The sequence below is a fragment of the Oryctolagus cuniculus genome, chromosome 1 (genome assembly GCF_964237555.1).
Source record: "Oryctolagus cuniculus chromosome 1, mOryCun1.1, whole genome shotgun sequence".
Taxonomy (NCBI): Eukaryota; Metazoa; Chordata; class Mammalia; order Lagomorpha; family Leporidae; genus Oryctolagus; species Oryctolagus cuniculus.
The window spans coordinates 223,152,452-223,170,262 of record NC_091432.1 but is presented as its reverse complement, the minus strand read 5'-3'; the positions used below and the strand labels follow the sequence as shown (position 1 = coordinate 223,170,262).

The 17,811-nt window shown below is 40.6% G+C and overlaps 1 protein-coding gene across 1 annotated transcript in view; it reads left to right on the top strand.

The window, feature by feature from the left end:
- The window catches only part of BRINP1 (BMP/retinoic acid inducible neural specific 1), a 209,740-nt gene that overhangs the window by 42,968 nt on the left and 148,961 nt on the right, over positions 1-17,811 (top strand). The window lies entirely within an intron of this gene.

The window sequence follows — 17,811 nt, the reverse complement described above, 5'->3', positions numbered from 1 at the left end:
TGAAGATTAAGGGTCCTTTTATCCAAAAGATGCAATATATATATTTTTTCTCTCCAGCTCCCTATGAACCCTTGTTCGTTTCTGGCTTAAAACCTGTAAGCTTCCTTTCTTATGTAGAACTGGATTAGGTTTGATTCCATATTCACAGCCAATGTGATAGAATCTCAGGGAACACTGGATGCCCCCATCCTTTTAGGCTAGCCCTTCTATCTCCAAATATGGGATGGCTGTCACCTCTAACGCATGAAATAACAACGGAATGTTTTTAAAACTTTGAATTCTGGGGTCAGCACTGTGACGTAGCCGGTAAAGCTGCGGCCTGCAGCATTGGCATCCCAAATAGATGCCAGTTTGAGTCCTGGCTGCTCCACTTCCAATATAGCTCCCTGCTAATGTGCCTGGGAGAGCAGTGGAGGATCTCCCTGCATCCACAAGGGAAACCTGGGAGAAGCTCCTGACTCTTGGCTTCAGATTGGACACACTTCAGCTGTTACAGCCATTTAGGGAGTGAACTAGTAGATGGAAGATCTCTCTCCATCTCTCTGTATCTGTCTCTGTCTCTCTCTGTAACTATGCCTTTCAAATAAATAACTAAATCTTTTAAAAAATAAAACTATGAACTCTGGAACCTGTTTTCTAGAATTTCTGATAAATTACAGAGGGGAAAACATTTTAAAAGCAGAGACTGCTAGGTGCTTACTAACTGCACTTGCTTACAGACACCCAGCTTGGGGACCAGTGTGCTTAGCCCAATAGCTGTCAGTGTAATGTGAGCTAAGAACCTAGGCTTTGTTAGTTACCACAGATCAGGGAGAACATATTAGTCTTTTTGTGACTGGCTTATTTCATTATGGTTTCCACTTACATCCATTTTGTTGGAAATAACAGGATTTCATTTTTTTTTACTGCTATGTAGTATTCTATGGTGTATATATACCATAATTTCTTTATCCAGTCTTCAGTTGATGTACATCTAGGTTTATTCTATAATTTAGCTACTATAAATTGAGCTGCAATGAACATGGGGATACAGATACTTCTTCAGTATGTTGATATCATTTCTTTTGAGTAAATTCCCAAGCGTGGAATGGCTAGGTCATATGTTAGGTCTATAGTCAGTTTTCTGAGGCACCTGCACACTGTCTACCACAGTGGATACACCAGCTTACATTCCCACCAACAGTGGATTAGGGTGACCTTTTCCACACATTCTCACCAGTATTTGTTCCTTGATTTCTGTATCAGAGCCATTCTAATGGGGAGTGAGGTGAAACATTGTGATTTTGATTTAAAAGGTAATCTATAGGATGAAAACTGACACTTTTTTAAAAGATTTATTTTATTTATTTGAAAGACAGAGTTACAGAGAGAGATAGAGACAGAGAGAGAGGTCTTCTGTCCGCTGGTTCACCCCCCAGATGGCCGCAACAGCCAGAGCTGCACTGATCTGAAGCCAGGAGCCAGGAGCTTCTTCTGGGTCTCCCACACGGGTTCAGGGGCTGAAGGATTTGGGCCATCTTCCACTGCTATCCCAGGCCATAGCAGAGAGCTGGATTGGAAGAGGGTAGCTGGGACTAAAACCGACGCCCATATGAGATGCTGGCACTTCAGGCCAGGGCATTAACCTGCTGTGCCACAGTGCCAGCCCCAAAAACTGACACTTTGTGATGGCAATGATTTGAACAGCCCTTGTCTTAACTCTTGAGGAATAATCTTTTGTTTATTTTTTCTTCAATCTATTTGTTGAACTCTCTACTTACTGTAGGTTTTATCTTATCAGTATAAAGTTAAAATAAAATAAATGAAAATAAATCTTTGTAAAAAATAAGAATGGGAATGGTAGAGGGAGGAGGAAGAATTTAAGAATATGAGCAAGAGGGATGTAGGGTGGAAAGAATCACCATGTTCCCAAATTTGTATATATGAAATGCATGGAATTTATATTCCTTAAATAAAATTTAAAACCAAAGAACCTAGATTTTGGGTAGACATGGTATCAAATTGCATTTTGAGTATCTCTGATGTAACTTTGAACAAATTCTTTGCTCATACACCTACCTACAAAATTTCCCTACCTACAAAATGGCAATAATATTACCTAATATGTGGGTGAGCTATTATAGCAAATTTGCTGAGTAAAACCCTATTCCTATCTCATTCCCCAATTAAGTAGCTTTAAGCAACTAGCACTTATTGTTACTCAGGTATTAGTGCATCAGCTAGAAGCCAGCAGAACTAACCCAATGCCTCTATACTGGGCTGGCCTGCTCTTGCTCCTGTAGTTCAGTGGCTTGCTGAGGTATGTAAGTTGGGTGGTACCTGATTATAGGGAGGAGTGATGATTTAGGGGTCATTCAAATAATCTGTTGCAACAATCTCATGATAGAGATCAATTGAAAATGCCATTTAAGCTTTTGACACAGCTCCTGTTACATACAAAGTGCTCATTTTTTTTTTTTTTGCTATCATTAGTATGATAAGGACTCAAAAATGATGACTAGAACTATTAAATCCAGAATTCTGGAATCTAGCATTATAGACAGGAAAACAAGCATTTAGAGAGGTGATGTAGGTTTCTCAAAGTCACACAGATGGGGTGGGCTGGACTCTTACAAATCAGACAATGCAGTATCTTTTGGAGAAGAGTAGGAAGGGTCCTGGTTCTAGTTCATTGTGATATTTGGCATTCTAGCAATATGAAGACTTTTCTCAGAGTGAAGCCAAGGCCTCAGTTGACCTTGTCCATCTTCTGCCTCAGTTAGGGGAGTCTTACACTTGATGTAAATACCGTTCACTGGGAGCATTTACTAAAGTGATAATCTCTTCTTACTAGAGACTGTGACCCAGTGGGTCTGGTGAAGGGTCCACGAGCTTGAGCCTGTATTAAGCATCCCTCGACATTGTGACCTATGTTTCTGGGCTGGAAATAAATTGCTCTTTGTCAATGTACAGAATGCATGGAAAGATTGGAAGGCCAGTCAGGGGTCTATTGCAAGAGTTTAGGTACAAGTCGGTTCCTCATCTCAGTAGAACATAGTAGAGGTACCGGTGCCTAGTGGATTGGAATACAAGTTCTGGAATTGGACTGCAAGGATTTGGATTCTTCTGCTGCCTCACATGACTTTGAGTACATGTGTAAATTTCTTGACCTTCTGGGTTCTGCTCCCTCATTTTTTAAGTAGCAACAAATGTCATATTTTTCTCCAGAACCTAAGTGAATCATAAATATTTTATCAAAATAATTTAGTGGTGTTCACTTCCTTGGCTTATTTTTTTCATCTCTTGAATGAGAGGTATAAATTCCTGTATGTTAGAAGAGGCTATTAGATCAGGACTGACCCCCTTTGCAGCATGAAGTTTTGTTGGAATTCAAGGCTGGTATGAGGAATGCTCTGAATGAGCATGAAGAGGCAGAGCACCCATAGTCTTCTAACTAACCACCTTGGTCTTTCTTTCTCCCTCTTCCTTCCTTCCTTCCTTTCTTCCTTCCTTCCTTCCTTCCTTCCTTCTTTTCTTTTCTTTTCTTTTCTTTTCTTTTCTTTTCTTTTCTTTTCTTTTCTTTTCTTTTCTTTTCTTTTCTTTGTTCTTTTTTAAGTGAATGATTGTTAACTCAGGCACAACCAGCATCTGCTTAAACACTCACATATGTTTCCTGCCATCTTCCTTGAATTCGTTATTGTCATAGACAAACAGCAGCTGTAGCTGTCCTTTTATTTAATCACCTAAAAGGTTTTCTGTAAAACAGTAGGGCCTTGCACAAGAAGTAGCAGAGCCCAGGAAAATTCTTTTCTTTTCAAATGGATCTGCTAGAAACCTTTCAGCTGATTTCGTTAGTGAAATACTAGAAACATTAGGTCAAGGGTCACAGATTCTGATGAATAAATATAGAACTGTATATTCAAATGCAAACTTAAGTGTTTTTTATTTATTAGCTCTGACTATTAAGAATAGATTACTTTTAGGGAAGAAATTCAGAGCCATTATCTCAACAGAAAACTCTATGAGCACCATATTTTGAGCACCTGTGTAATGCCAGTTCCTATCTTTGATATCCCTTTCTTCCTCCAGGTTCCTGAGCATGCCTCTGTGGTGACATCAGCCTTTTTTTTTTTTAAATATTCATATGAAAGACAGAGAGACACAGTGAGACAGAGCTCCCATCTGCTTGTTCACTCCCCAAATGCATGCATCAGCCACAGCTGCTGGGGCTCAAACTTGATCTTCTATAGAGAGGCAGAATCCAATTATTTGAGCCATCAGTGCTGCCTCTCAATGTATAATCAGTAAGCTGAATCAGGAATGAGCTGGAAATCAAACCAAGGCACTAGAATATGGGACATGGGCGTCTTAACTTCTAAGTCGGACTCTCACCCCAAGATCAACATTTTCTTGCTCATTTCAATATTCCCTGAAACATCTAGTTCAACGGTTGGCATATAGTAATTGGGTTTTGATGATTCTGTGTTTGTTCTCACACTAGTTGAACAACCTAGAATGCCTTTGCTGAAGGCACTTGTTTCTCTCTTTAGCTGGCCAATCCCTACCTGAATTATTAGATCCCAAGTCAAATCTCAGCTCCCCTGAGCTCTGTTTGAGTTTCAGGTTTCCTTCTTTGATCCAACAACTTGTTTAGGAATCTGATGAAACTTAATCTGTTATTTTCCAATTTGGGTTTTACAGATTCATATCCCTTGTCAGTTTATGGCCAAGGACATTTTCATATTTCTTTTTGATTACCCAGTGGCTGGTGTAGAGTTCAAGATTCTACCCCAGTATCAGGTTCTGTGCTTCTTTTATACTCAGTTCTAATTTGCTTTCCTTCTTATATTTTTATTTTCTCTTTTTATTCTAGGTGTATCCTTTGAGGCATAAATATACTAAAGCTTTTTCATATAAAAAAAATTCCTCCATTTATGGTTGGCTTCCTGTTTGGTAGGGAGAAAGGAGAAAGTTGCCTACTGCTCTTTTGCTTTTTCCTTCATAACCAAGTACTCCACACTTTGTCTCCATTTACTTATGCCACATTCATGCCTTTATCCATTTCAGTGAATCTTCAGTTCTCATCAAGCTTTTGACAACTGTCACCTCCTATGTATTCTTAAGTCCAATAGATGTTTTGAGTTTTTATCTGTACCACTGCAGCTTTTGAAATTTGAGAGTCTGCTGTTCTTAAACATCCTTGCTCCCCTGAATTTGATGATATTTTCTCTCATGGTTATCCTCCTGCCTTTAGTGTAATCTCTTCTCTATTTACTTTATGAAATTCTCTTTCCTTCATGCTGCCTAAAAATAAGGATGCTCATTTTTTTTTTTCTGTTACTCTTGACTCATTCATGTTCACTGGTGCTCTCGTCTACTCCCAGAGCTCTAACTGCCCTGTTCCACAGTGATTTACAAGTCTGTACCATCAGACCTGGCCTCTTTTTTATGTGGACCCAAAGATTCAAAATCTTACTGGAAATCCTGGTTTGGATGTTCAACAGGTACCTCCAACTCAACGTATCTCAGAAGAAAATTATCACCATTCATTCTAAATCCACTCCTTTTTAAAAATTATTGTGTTTATCATGAGTGATCCCGTCAGGTAGTAGTTAGGAGTTAGGAGTCATCACAGACACTTCTGTTGCCTTACCTTCCCTACCCAGTCACTGGATCTTGCTGATTTTGTGTCTCATTTGTTTCATTCTGCCTCAACTATAAAATCTCTCTTTCAGAAATACATAGCCTAGATTGTTGTGATATTTGCCTCCATTTTATCCTTATGCCTCTTTAAATCATTCAGTTACCTCCTGCATTTGGAGTAATCCAGCTAAAATGAAAATGTACCCAGAACCCCTCTGTTTAAAGACCTTCAGTAACACCTTATGATCCTGTGGAGCCAATCCTAGCTCTTGATTTGTACAATTCATTCATTCAGTAAATATAAATTTAGCATCTACTGTGTGATCAGTACCAGATCCTGGACATACAAAGAAGGGAAGAAGAATCTGTCTTCAAGAAACTTCCATTTCGTGTGTAAAGATCTGATTATAAAGCAAATGAGCTTGTGTGGCTCTCGCTTCATCTCCTGCCACTCTTTGCCTCAAAATTTCCACTGCAGAAGCTCTGAAAGGTTTGTAGATATTATATCCACACCATACTCCTTCATTCACTTTCACATAATTCTCTTCTTGACCTAAAATGCAGGGCCGACTTTTTGAGACCTCTCAAATGCCTCCTTGTCTTATTATGACATTATATTGAAATTACCTGATTCTGTGTCTATCTTATATTCTGGATTGTGAGAATCAATTAAAATATAACATGGACTCAATAAATACTCTTATTTGTCAAAATTTGCCATACTCTGCAGAATAAACACTCCAAAATATTTACTTTTCTTCCGTTTTTGAAAGATATCCTGCAGATTGCTGATAATTTGGGGAGAAAGCTCAAAAGTCAGGAATTTAGATCTTCCTGTTTCTAAATGTGTCTCAGATGAAATATTTATTAAGAAAATTTGCTATATTTAACTTATGCTTTTTTATTTTTAAAAAAAGTATGTAAGAACAAAAAATAATATTTCAATTTTTATTCAGGTTTCATTGAACTTCTCTAGATTCAACATTTCAAGAAGTTCTACAACTCAAGCTGACTTCTCTGCCATTCTCTTTTTTTTTTTTTTTTTGTTTTTTGTTTTTGGACAGGCAGAGTGGACCGTGAGAGAGAGAGAGACAGAGAGAAAGGTCTTCCTTTGCCGTTGGGTCACCCTCCAATGGCTGCCGCGGCCGACGCACTGCGCTGATCCGAAGGCAGGAGAGAGAGACAGTGAGAAAGGTCTTCCTTTTGCCATTGGTTCACCCTCCAATGGCTGCCGCGGCCGGCACACTGCAGCCAGCGCAGCGTGCCGATCCGAAGGCAGGAGCCAGGTGCTTCTCCTGGTCTCCCATGGGGTGCAGGGCCCAAGCACTTGGACCATCCTCCACTGCACTCCCTGGCCACAGTAGAGAGCTGGCCTGAAAGCGGGGCAACCGGGACAGAATCCAGCGCCCAGACTGGGACTAGAACCTGGTGTGCCGGAGCCGCAGGGCGGAGGATTAGCCTATTGAGCCGCGGCGCCCGCCTTCTCTGCCATTCTCTTAATTAACATTCTTATATTTGATTTGTGGTAGTTTGCTGTTGTCATAACACGAAGACTATAGCTGGGAATAATGTGGTTCTTTGTCTTTATGTAGTGAATCCTTTTGTCATAGAACTTAGAAATGATTTAGTTTAAAGTTAAATTCTACCATGTTTAAATAATGTTACACTGGGAAAATAACAATTTTTAGAAGAGTCTCATTTTCATCACCTGCAAATTAGAAATAATGCTCTCTGTTCTCATAGGATTTTTCTGTGGATTTAGTTTTATGGATCATGAAAATGACTTGTATCTAGTGTGTACCAGGTGCTCCATAGTTTTTCACCACTCTTTCTAATGTATTTGAAACATAATTTGATGCATAGCTTATTATAAATTTGGAAAATGAGGACAAACATTTCAGAGAGTGAATGGCTTAAGCAAAGGCACTGAGGCGTGAAAATTTATAGAGTGTTTATAGAGAATCTGGAGAACAGGGTAGTTCATCTGGGAGTTGAGGGGTAGTAGTAGAAAAAGTATACCACTCATTGCTGAATATAAGACTAAGGGAGTAGGGAGATCAATAGAGGATGATTGTGTCTGTTTACATAGGGGAATGTCATGGCCAGATAAAAAAAGTATAAAAATGAAACTGACATCTTATGGTTTCATGATTGCTTTTTATTTGTTGCACATTATGGTTAGTGGTAAGTTTAGCCTGTGATTATAATGTGAATTGTATTATATTATTGAAAAAATTAAAGGAGAAAAAAATACAGGAAGGAGAAGAATTGAGGGAGGGTAGGGAGGACTAGAAGGGAAGTATGTTTATCTTCTTAGAATTCTATCTATGAAGTACAGGAAGCCTGTTCTCTTTATATTAATAAAAATTTTAAAAATAAAAAAGAAAGACATCTCTGGCAACAAGTACTTAGGATGGAGGTACAGATACATAAAATAGGTAGACCCATGGAAAGGTAGTTATGCTAACCCAAGGAGAAGTCAGGTTTTATTTACTTTTGTTTGTTTTTGTTTTATTTACTTTTTCCTTTTCTTTTTCAAGTTCTAAATCTATTGACAGATGTCAGGAATGGACAAGCTCAGAAAAGAAATGTCTCTAAGTAACATGTATAAATGGAAGGGAGAAGTATAGGATCTCTCCGAGGTTAATAGAGAAGACAGGAGAAGAATAAGACTGGGAAGAAAGTGGATGACCATGAAACAAAGTTGACAGGATGTGGAGATGATAGCAGTACAAGAACAGTTGACTAAACTGGAGGTGGAAGGTAGGACATGTCCCAAGCCTCTCACAGGCATGATTTGGGAGAATGCTTGGTTCAGTTGCAAGGGGAGATCTAGGAGAAGGCAAATTTGAGAGGGTTATCATAGATTTAGTTTGGTATAATTTGGGTTGGAGAATCCCAAGGGAATTTTTAGAGATGCTGATTACATGTTTAAAAGTAATATTACAAAATATGTAATAATGAACATTCATTCTGGTAGGTTCTAGACAGTTGTACAATAAACACACATAATTGTCAGTAAAATATTTGACCATATACCTTCCTATAAATATGTATATGTGAATTCCTTACAATATGTCATCTCCAACAGCTAACATTTCAGTTCCACAGTGCTCAATATGTACTCAGAGCAAGGGAAAGCATTAATAATAGCAGATGTAAATCCAGATTTTAATTATCCATCTTGAGCCTTTTTGTCCAATTCTTGACAAATCTGATTAGATCTCACTGCTTTGATTTCATGTTGTAGTGTGGCTTATCCTCTGCTGTTTTTTCTTTTCACGTTGCCTTGAATTACTATCATTACTACAAAACCACTGTTTCTATACAAGAATCTTTTTAAGAGACTTGCTTCTTTTGTGAGAGTTGGTTTAGTTAAAATCATATAATACAATCTTACACTACTTACCACTAGTCTCTTATAAACATAGGGGTCACAAGAACCTAGAAACATTAAAAAGAAGGAAGCCAGCCTCTGGAAGCACTAGGGCTCCTCTCTTCATGCCAGGACCTTCGATGATTTGGGACTGTCTGATATGAGACCATTCCAAAATGTCTGTGGAAAAATGCAATTAAAAAAGCTTAATTTGGTGCAAATAAATTTTGAAGTCTGAGTATAGTTGGTCCATGATAAACATTTTTCACATATTACTTGAAGACTTCTCATATTCACAAATTTCAAAACCAATTTGCTCCAAAATAAACTTATATTTTAATTCCACTTTTCACAAGCATTTTGAAGTCCTCTTATATTTGTCCTGAGTCTTGTAAATGGATAGTAAGCAACTCTAGAAATTCTAATATTTTTTCTTGCCTTGTATGCCTAATTGGTAAATTCTGATTGGACTTTCATGAACATTTGCATTGAGTTGGGCAATTAGTTAAGTGTTTTAATTCATGAATTCTTCACTGTGGCTAGACAGGATGCGTAGGGGTAAGAGCAGATAAATGCAAACAGGGACAAGTGTTATGACACAGCAGGTTAAGCCTATGCTTGGAATAGCCATATCCCATATCAGAGTGATGAGTCAAGTCCCAGCTCCTCTGCTTCTGATCCAGCTTCTTGCTAATTTGTGCTTTAAGAGACAGTCGGTGATGACTCAAGTACTTGGGTTACTGCTACCCATGAGAGAACTTTAATAAAGTTCCTGGCTTCTGCCTTCAAGCTCATCCAGTGCTTTCTGTTGCTGGTATTTAGGGTGTGAACCTGTAGATGAAAGATATCTCTCTCTCTCTGTGTCTCTTTTTCTCTCTCCACCTTTCAAGTATATGAAAATAAATACATACATAAACATTTAAGAAAAGGAAACCATTTGATGCTCTTCTGTTATTTAAATTGTGTCATATTTACCCTGATATTTGGGCAAAAGTTAAGGTAAGACTATATTATTTTCAGGTTGCTTTTTTAAAAGATTTATTTATTTAATTGAGAGGCAGAGTTACAGACAAGGAGAGAGAGAGAGACAGACAGAGAAGTCTTCCATCTGCTGGTTTGCTCCCCAAATGACTGCAAAGGCCAGTCAACCAAAAGCCAGGAGCCAGGAGCTTCTTTGGGGTCTCCCTCGTGGGCTCAGGGGCCCAAGCACTTGAGCCATCTTCCCAGGCCATTAGCAGAGAGCTGGATCAGAAGTGGAGTAGCTGGGACTTAAACCCAGTGTCCATATGGAATGCCGGTGCCTCAAGAGGAGGCTTAACATACTATGCCATAGCACCAGCCCCTGGCCCCCAAGATACTTTTAAAAGTTTCCTGTTTGCCTCTGTTGTCCACACGTAGTTTTTGTTCAGTAATTAACTTGTCCAATACTTGATATGACAACAAATGTGTCATATTTTATTTAAAGTGAAAACTTCACTCTTCCTCCAAATTCCCTTTTTTCCCTGAGTTAGGATTTTACCATATCTTCTCCATCTTGCTAACCTTGATCTCTGACTTCTTCAAGGCACAGTTTGGTTAAGGATGGTGGGGTAAGGAGGTACAAAGCTTCTTCTTTGAATAATTTGTACTTTTTGTAAATTGCACTTCAATGATCTGTAGTTTTGAGAGCTGTTCGGTGCCATCCTCTTTTTGCAGAATTTGGTGATGAGGGGGAGGCTTCGTTGGAGTGGCCCTTCTCTAGAATCTGTGAATAATGATTCCTTGGGAATAGGAAAATGCATCTCTTTTCAGCTGCTTGTCTCCCACTTACTCCTTGCATCCTTGGTGAATGGTGGGACCATACATATTTCCTTTGGCTAGGATTCCCTCTCCTTTTGCTGGGGTCCCTTCCCTCTCCACTCCTTTTTCTGGAATCTTGGGCAACTTTACCTGGGTTTTTCTTGCATGTGGCCACCTCTGATGCCTGCAGGTGCAGGGGCAATTCCTTTTACCCGTGAGTCAGGCAGTTAATTCCCAAAGTGCAACCCCTGATCTGCTACCAGGTTTCAGCCTGCTCCTCCTTTTTAGATTCTCTAGTGTGAGTTGGGCAACAGCACCATGGTCCCCCAACACTTACCATGTTCTTTTTCTAACTTTTATTTATTTGAAAGGTGAGATGTATAGAGAGATTTTCCATTAGTTGGTTCACTCCCCAAATGGCCACAATGGCTGGGGCTGAGTCAGGCTGAAGCCAGGAGCTTCTTCTGGATCTCCCACATGGGTGTGGGTGCCTAACTACTTGGGCCATCCTCCACTACTTTCCCAGGTATGTTAGCAGGGAGCTGGATTGGAAATGGGGCAGCCGGGACTTGAACTGGTGCCCATATGCAATGCTGGTGTCAAAGGCAGCAGTTTAGCTTGTTATGCCACAGTTCAGGTACTGAGTGGTTGTTGAAACTTGAGTTGAGGGGCTTCTAGCTCTCACTCTCCCCTGGATGATTTTTGGAACAGGGCAACGGACTCAGTTCTATGTTTCCACTCCACTTCTAATCCCAACATCTTACCTTTTTATGCTGTGATATGAGATATTAAGAATCACAAAACACACTTTTTGGTCTTTTTCTTTCTCATAAATTCTTTATGGTGGTTTTACACTTTCCTCTTTGGAAAACGGTACCTATAACTTTTGGCTTTAATTACAACCAAGACTAAAATATTTATATTTTAAAAATTCCATTTAATCCTGCATGAACTCCAAGAAGTGTTCATCCTAAAATTGCCTGCATTTTGTAGGTGAGAAGACTGAGGCAGAGAGAGTATTAACATGTCCAGGTCACCCAGCTTTGCAGGTCTGTGTGTCTGTTGAAAGGTCTCATCTGGAAATCCAGGCACAGAAGTTGAAGCCTACATGAGATGATTGGGTTGACCCAGGTTCGGGAGGTAGGTAGTGTGCGTTGTACTTCAGATACAGTCATCAGTCGAGCTGGAACCTTCAGGGTAAGGTGGGAAGAGTCCCAGGATATCAGCCATGGCCCAGCCATGCATGGGGAAATCTTCAGAGGGTGAGCTTGGTAATGGTGCTGCTGGAAGGCAATTCTCTCTCATTTCTTTCTCTTCCTGAGTGTGCATTTTGGATGTAAATAATTTACAATGTTAACAATTAGAGAGTGCCCTCTGTGTGGGATGAACCCAATTCCCTTGATGATGCTGCAGGTTTATATATAACATGGTTCAGCCAGGAGCCCCACGTGACAGCCTGTGTTGACCAGAACACAGCACAACAGCAGGCCTGTGACTCACTGGAGGTCACAGGGGTTCAAGGGCACTGCTAGGAGTAGAAACAGTCTCTTTTTCAAAGGCTCCAAACTGCAGAAGCAGGACATTCCCTTTGTGAATCTTTTAGAAGAATCTGGGGATTAGGAGCTGTATTATTAGTGGTATGTTTATTGTTGTGTGTTGATTGATTTTGGATGTAGGAGGCAAATGCATAGTGGGTCACCCAATGAGCTGTAAGGGATGGTGAGTTGGGTTCCCACTGCTAATGGAACTATGAGGATGGATGAATGACACCTTCCTGAGCAGTGTCATAAAACACAAAGGTTCAATCTAGCCCCAGCTGCCCAATAGAAATAGAATCCCGGATTCATGTGTAATTTCAGTTTCTAGCAGGCACATTAAAATAATTTCAAAGAAACAGGTGAAATTTATTTTAATATATTTTACCAACTCATATTTAACCCAATATACCCCAAACGGTAGTTTTTCAAAATATACTCATTATAAAGTAATGAGATATTTTATATTCTATCATTTCTACTAAATCCTTTTTGTACCATGTATGTTTACGCTGTTTCATTTGTGATTATGATACATAATGCATTGGTATAGACATAATTAATGTTTATGAAAATACATTTTTAAGGATCTGGTAGCTCTGTAAATTAAAAACAATATTGATTATTCACAAGGAAGGACCATTCTCATTCATCTTGGCCTCTACCTTTCATTCTTCCATCACTGATAGAGCCGTGTCTGAGTTCTTGAAAATTTCAATGTCTGTGAACACTCAAATCTGGAACAACTGGATATCTTATGTATAAAACAGTGCAGAGAGTAGTATGAGATGAGCGATGAGAATTGGTTGGAGGTCAGAAAATGTTTTCTTTTATAGTCCAATGTCATAATGGGCCAAGACAGATGTGGATGAGAGTCTTCTCCAGCACTTCTTGGAGCTGTGAGTCAAGGCAGGGGTTGCAATCACTTCTTTAAACCTAGAGAAAAAGCTCACAAGTACCACATCCAGAAATAATACTGTGATACATGCTGCTAGGAGTGACTTTTCAGATTCCCATTTCCAGTTTATCCTCATGAAGGCTATGGGTGTTTATTTATTTTAACAATTTATTTATTTGGGAGGCATAGTTATAGACAGAAGAGATCTTCTGTCCACTAGCTTACTCTCTAAATGGCCGCAGCAGCCAGAGCTGCGCCAGTCTGAAGCCTGGAGCCAGGAGCCTCCTCCAGATCTCCCACCCGGGTACAGGGGCCCAAGGACTTGGGTCATCTTCCACTGCTTTCTCAGGCTATAGCAGAGAGCTGGATCAGCTGGGACTCAAACTAGTGCCCATATGGGATGCTGGGACTGCAGGCAATGGCCTTATGTGCTATGCCATAGGGCCAACCCCTATTTTCTAATTAAAGCATATTTTGGTTTGGCCTTGCCACATTTAAAGTGCTTGGTAGCCAAATGGGCTGGTGACTCCCTTTGAACACTGTGACCCCCAATTCCAAGGTTGTCATTTGGTAGCTGTGTGATATTGCACTAGTTACATAATGTTTTTGAACCTCAGTTTCCCCTCCTCTCCATGTGTAAAGTAGGCACCATAATCCCTTCTCACAATATTGCCATGAGGTCACATGTGTAAAGCAATCATTTCAGTTCCTGACACATAGTAAATGTTCATTTAATGCAGAATTCCTTTCTCTAATTGACTTTCAGAGCAACTAAACTGTGAGCTCCCCTTGGGTGACTGAAATATTATCTGACCTCTGAGTACATCTGAATATAAACTTATGCTGACCCTCTGTCATTCCCTTTCTTTCACTGACATTTCTTTATCCCTGGGGCATCTGCAATACTTGTTTCTTCATTTCCTTCAGGCTTTGTCCAGGGGCCTCTTGAGGAGAACATCTTGTATAGATCCTGAACACCTCATATAAAAAAAAAAAAAAATCCTCAATTCAACCTTGTCAGACTTGCTTTGATTTTCTTTAAACCACTGTGTACCACTGTGCACCACCACACAGAGTCACTGGTCACTTGTTTACTGGCTGTACAATAGAAAATAACCTCCTTGAGGGTTCAGGTGACCCTGTCCAGTACTGAATCCCCAGCTTCTAGAACAGTACCTGATGATTGGCAGATGCCCAATAAACAGCAGTCATGTGACCTTTATAGGATCTATTGGTGCTACTGTGGTTTTGTTTATCGAATGGGGCTCACAGAGTCTGCAATCATATTTTATATCACAGCATCTAGGTAACAAACATCCTAGTTATTGTCCTAGTCCAACGAAATATCCATTCCTATTACAATACACTTTATAGAAACTTTCATAGTGCTCTGTGGGCTATTAGGTTAGACTAAGTCAAGGAAGTATTTCCTGACTTCTGTGAAGTATTCTTCACTACTTGCTGAAATGTACTTTGTATCACAGACCCCAACAACAATGCAGATTCAGACAGAGCCACATACACCCACTGCCGTGCCGAGACAACAGGGCAGGGTGAAAGCTCCACCCCACAAACTAGGAGATAAGAATCTAACTCAGTCCACCACTCAGCTCATGAGCTATAAAAAAGATTGAATTAGAACAGAATTTTTTCAATTTTGCACCAGTGCTGGGTGGATCAAAAATTTTTTGTTGTGAGAGGCTGTCATATACCTTGTAGGATATTTCATAGTGTCTCTGGCCTGTATGCATTAACTATTAAAGTCACCCCTAAGTTGTGACAATCAAAGATACTCCATGCAGAGCAAAATGATTCTCACTGGGGCAACAGTGGATCAGATCTTTCAATTTTCAGCTAAATCTAGGACTGATAGCTGAAGTTTCACTCTCTTATACACACATGCACACACGCACACACACACACACACTGCTGCTCCACATATAGCCTCCTTCCACTTTTGAAATCTGCAATCCTTGCAAACAGTCTAACAGCTAAGCATTCTCACAGGCTCCCACCTGCACCCACTCACAACAGAAGCCATGTAGAAGGGCTATATGGGAGACATGCTGTGATTTCAGAGTGTTGTAGCGCACTACTGCGCTCCCTGAACAATTGCCTCCACCCCCTGCCTGCCACTCCGGTGGGCTCTGGCAGACGGTCTTGGCAGCTGTGGCTGTTACAGTCTGCATTCAACATGTTTGGCTTTGTTTTAGGCTCTGAACGAAACTTCGGGCCACAGCTCTTGCCAGCCCACTCCTCTGCTCACGTGCCTCTCCCCTTTTCCCTGACAGCTGGGGCTTGCAGTGACAAGCGGGTTTTTGTAGCGTCTCGTGATAAAATGATGAAATTGGGCAATAGAGGGAAATATCCAATTGGGCAGAAATCCACAGTCTTTTCTTTTTGACTTTTTTTTTCTTTTTAGCTTTATTTTCCTCCCATATACAGCTGGAAGAGTAGACAAATAAGGTTTCTTATTTAATCACGTGTAGCCATGGTCTTACAGTTGACAAAATGTTTGTGCCATCATCGTATTTTAAAGGGCATACATAAGGCCGGCGCCGCGGCTCACTAGGCTAATCCTCCGCCTTGCGGCGCCGGCACACCGGGTTCTAGTCCCGGTTGGGGCGCCGGATTCTGTCCCGGTTGCCCCTCTTCCAGGCCAGCCCTCTGCTGTGGCCAGGGAGTGCAGTGGAGGATGGCCCAGGTGCTTGGGCCCTGCACCCCATGGGAGACCAGGAAAAGCACCTGGCTCCTGGCTCCTGCCATCGGATCAGCGCGGTGCGCCGGCCGCAGCGCGCCGGCCTCGGCGGCCATTGGAGGGTGAACCAACGGCAAAGGAAGACCTTTCTCTCTCTCTCTCTCTCTCTCACTGTCCACTCTGCCTGTCAAAAAATAAAAAAAAAAAAATAAAAAAAAAAAATAAAAAAAAAATAAAGGGCATACATAAAAATCAGAGACTTAGTGAGGGGGAAAGTGTGTCCAGAGCACAATATTGACTTAGAAATGAGTAAGTGCAGTACAAGATAATCAGTGTTAACACACAGATAAAATTTGAGCAATGAGAGCTTGGAGTCAGGAACACCTATCATGGAAGTGGCTTTGAGGACATAACCACAACTGGCAACTGAAGGGTAGACAGGCCTTGACCAGGAAGCAGGGAGTATGTGAACACAAATGTGCCCTAACAGGGAATAAGTTAACAACATCAGTATCAACGTGTGTCATCCTTATCATCATTCCTGCCCTTTATCCACCACTTACTCTGTGTCGGGCATGGGTGAGAATGCTTTATATAAATTATGTCGTTTAGTTGTCACAGCAGTTCTATGCTAACGGTACTGCTGCTGTAAACCACATTTTGTGGGTAAGAAAACTAAGACTCAGAGAAGTTAAAATAACTTGCAGGAAATGGTACTGTGTATAACTGATGGAGCCTGATTCAAAGCTGCCTTCAACATAGGATAAAATAAGCTCTGGGGGAGACAGTAGGGTGTTAAGCAAGTGGGTAGAGTGATAATGACATGATACAAACAAATTTGGAAAATCCCAAAGGCTGGGTATGGTCTGGTGGTTTCTCTTCTATCCTACCCACAAGAGATCTCTATCTAAGCTCTCTTATTCTCGAGCCTTTCTCCAACATAGCACCACTGTTCTGTGACTGCACCCAATAACGGGGGTGGACAAAGCTCCACCTAACTCTTCGACCTTTGCTTTACCTTGAATACCAGGGAAAATCCAGGTTCAGAGACACTGACAGATGAATTCTATGGCCACACTTCCTTGGCTTTGAAGTCTAAATCTCTAAGATATCCAGTCCACAGAAGCATGATAATAACCCATCATAAGACTTTGCATTAATCTGATTGTGCAACAACAAAGTGTGCACTCAGTGGATACATATCTGTATGAGAGGAGAAGAGAAAGGATCTCTTGTTTATTGAGTCTGCATTATAAGAGGAAGCCTATTTGTGTAGTTGACAGGTGGGACAGATACCTGTTCTGTCTCCATATCCTTTACTGGCTGTACAAGACTCTTTTTTCCTGACTTAATTCATTTCATTTATTTCAACAATATGCCTTGAACATCTCTGATGTGCCAAGTCCCATGATATAGGTATTAAAGTTTATCCTCATTTTTATAGAGGAGAAAACTTCATCTGCAAGAGATTAAGCAGTTTGTACAAGTCCACATTACAAGGGAACAGCCAAGCAGGAATGTGGACCTAGATGTCTATATATCCTTTGCTTTTTTCTAAATATTTATTTATGTAATTCTTATTTGAAAGGGAGAGAGAGAGAGAGAGAGAGAGAGAGAGAGAGAGAGATCTTTTGTCCGCTTCTTTACTCCTCAAATGCCTTCAGCAGTCAGGGCTGGGTTAAGCTGAAGCCAGGAGTCTGGAACTCCATCTGAGTCTCACGTGTGGGTGGCAGAAGACTCAAGTACCTGAGTCACCATTTGCTGCTTTCCAGGATGTCTTATTAGGAAGCTAGATTGAAAGTGGAGGAGCCAGAACTCAGAGTAGCCCTCTGATATGGGATATGGCTGTCCCACCTGGCAGCTTAACCAACTGCGCCATAACACCTGCCTCAGAATCTCTGCT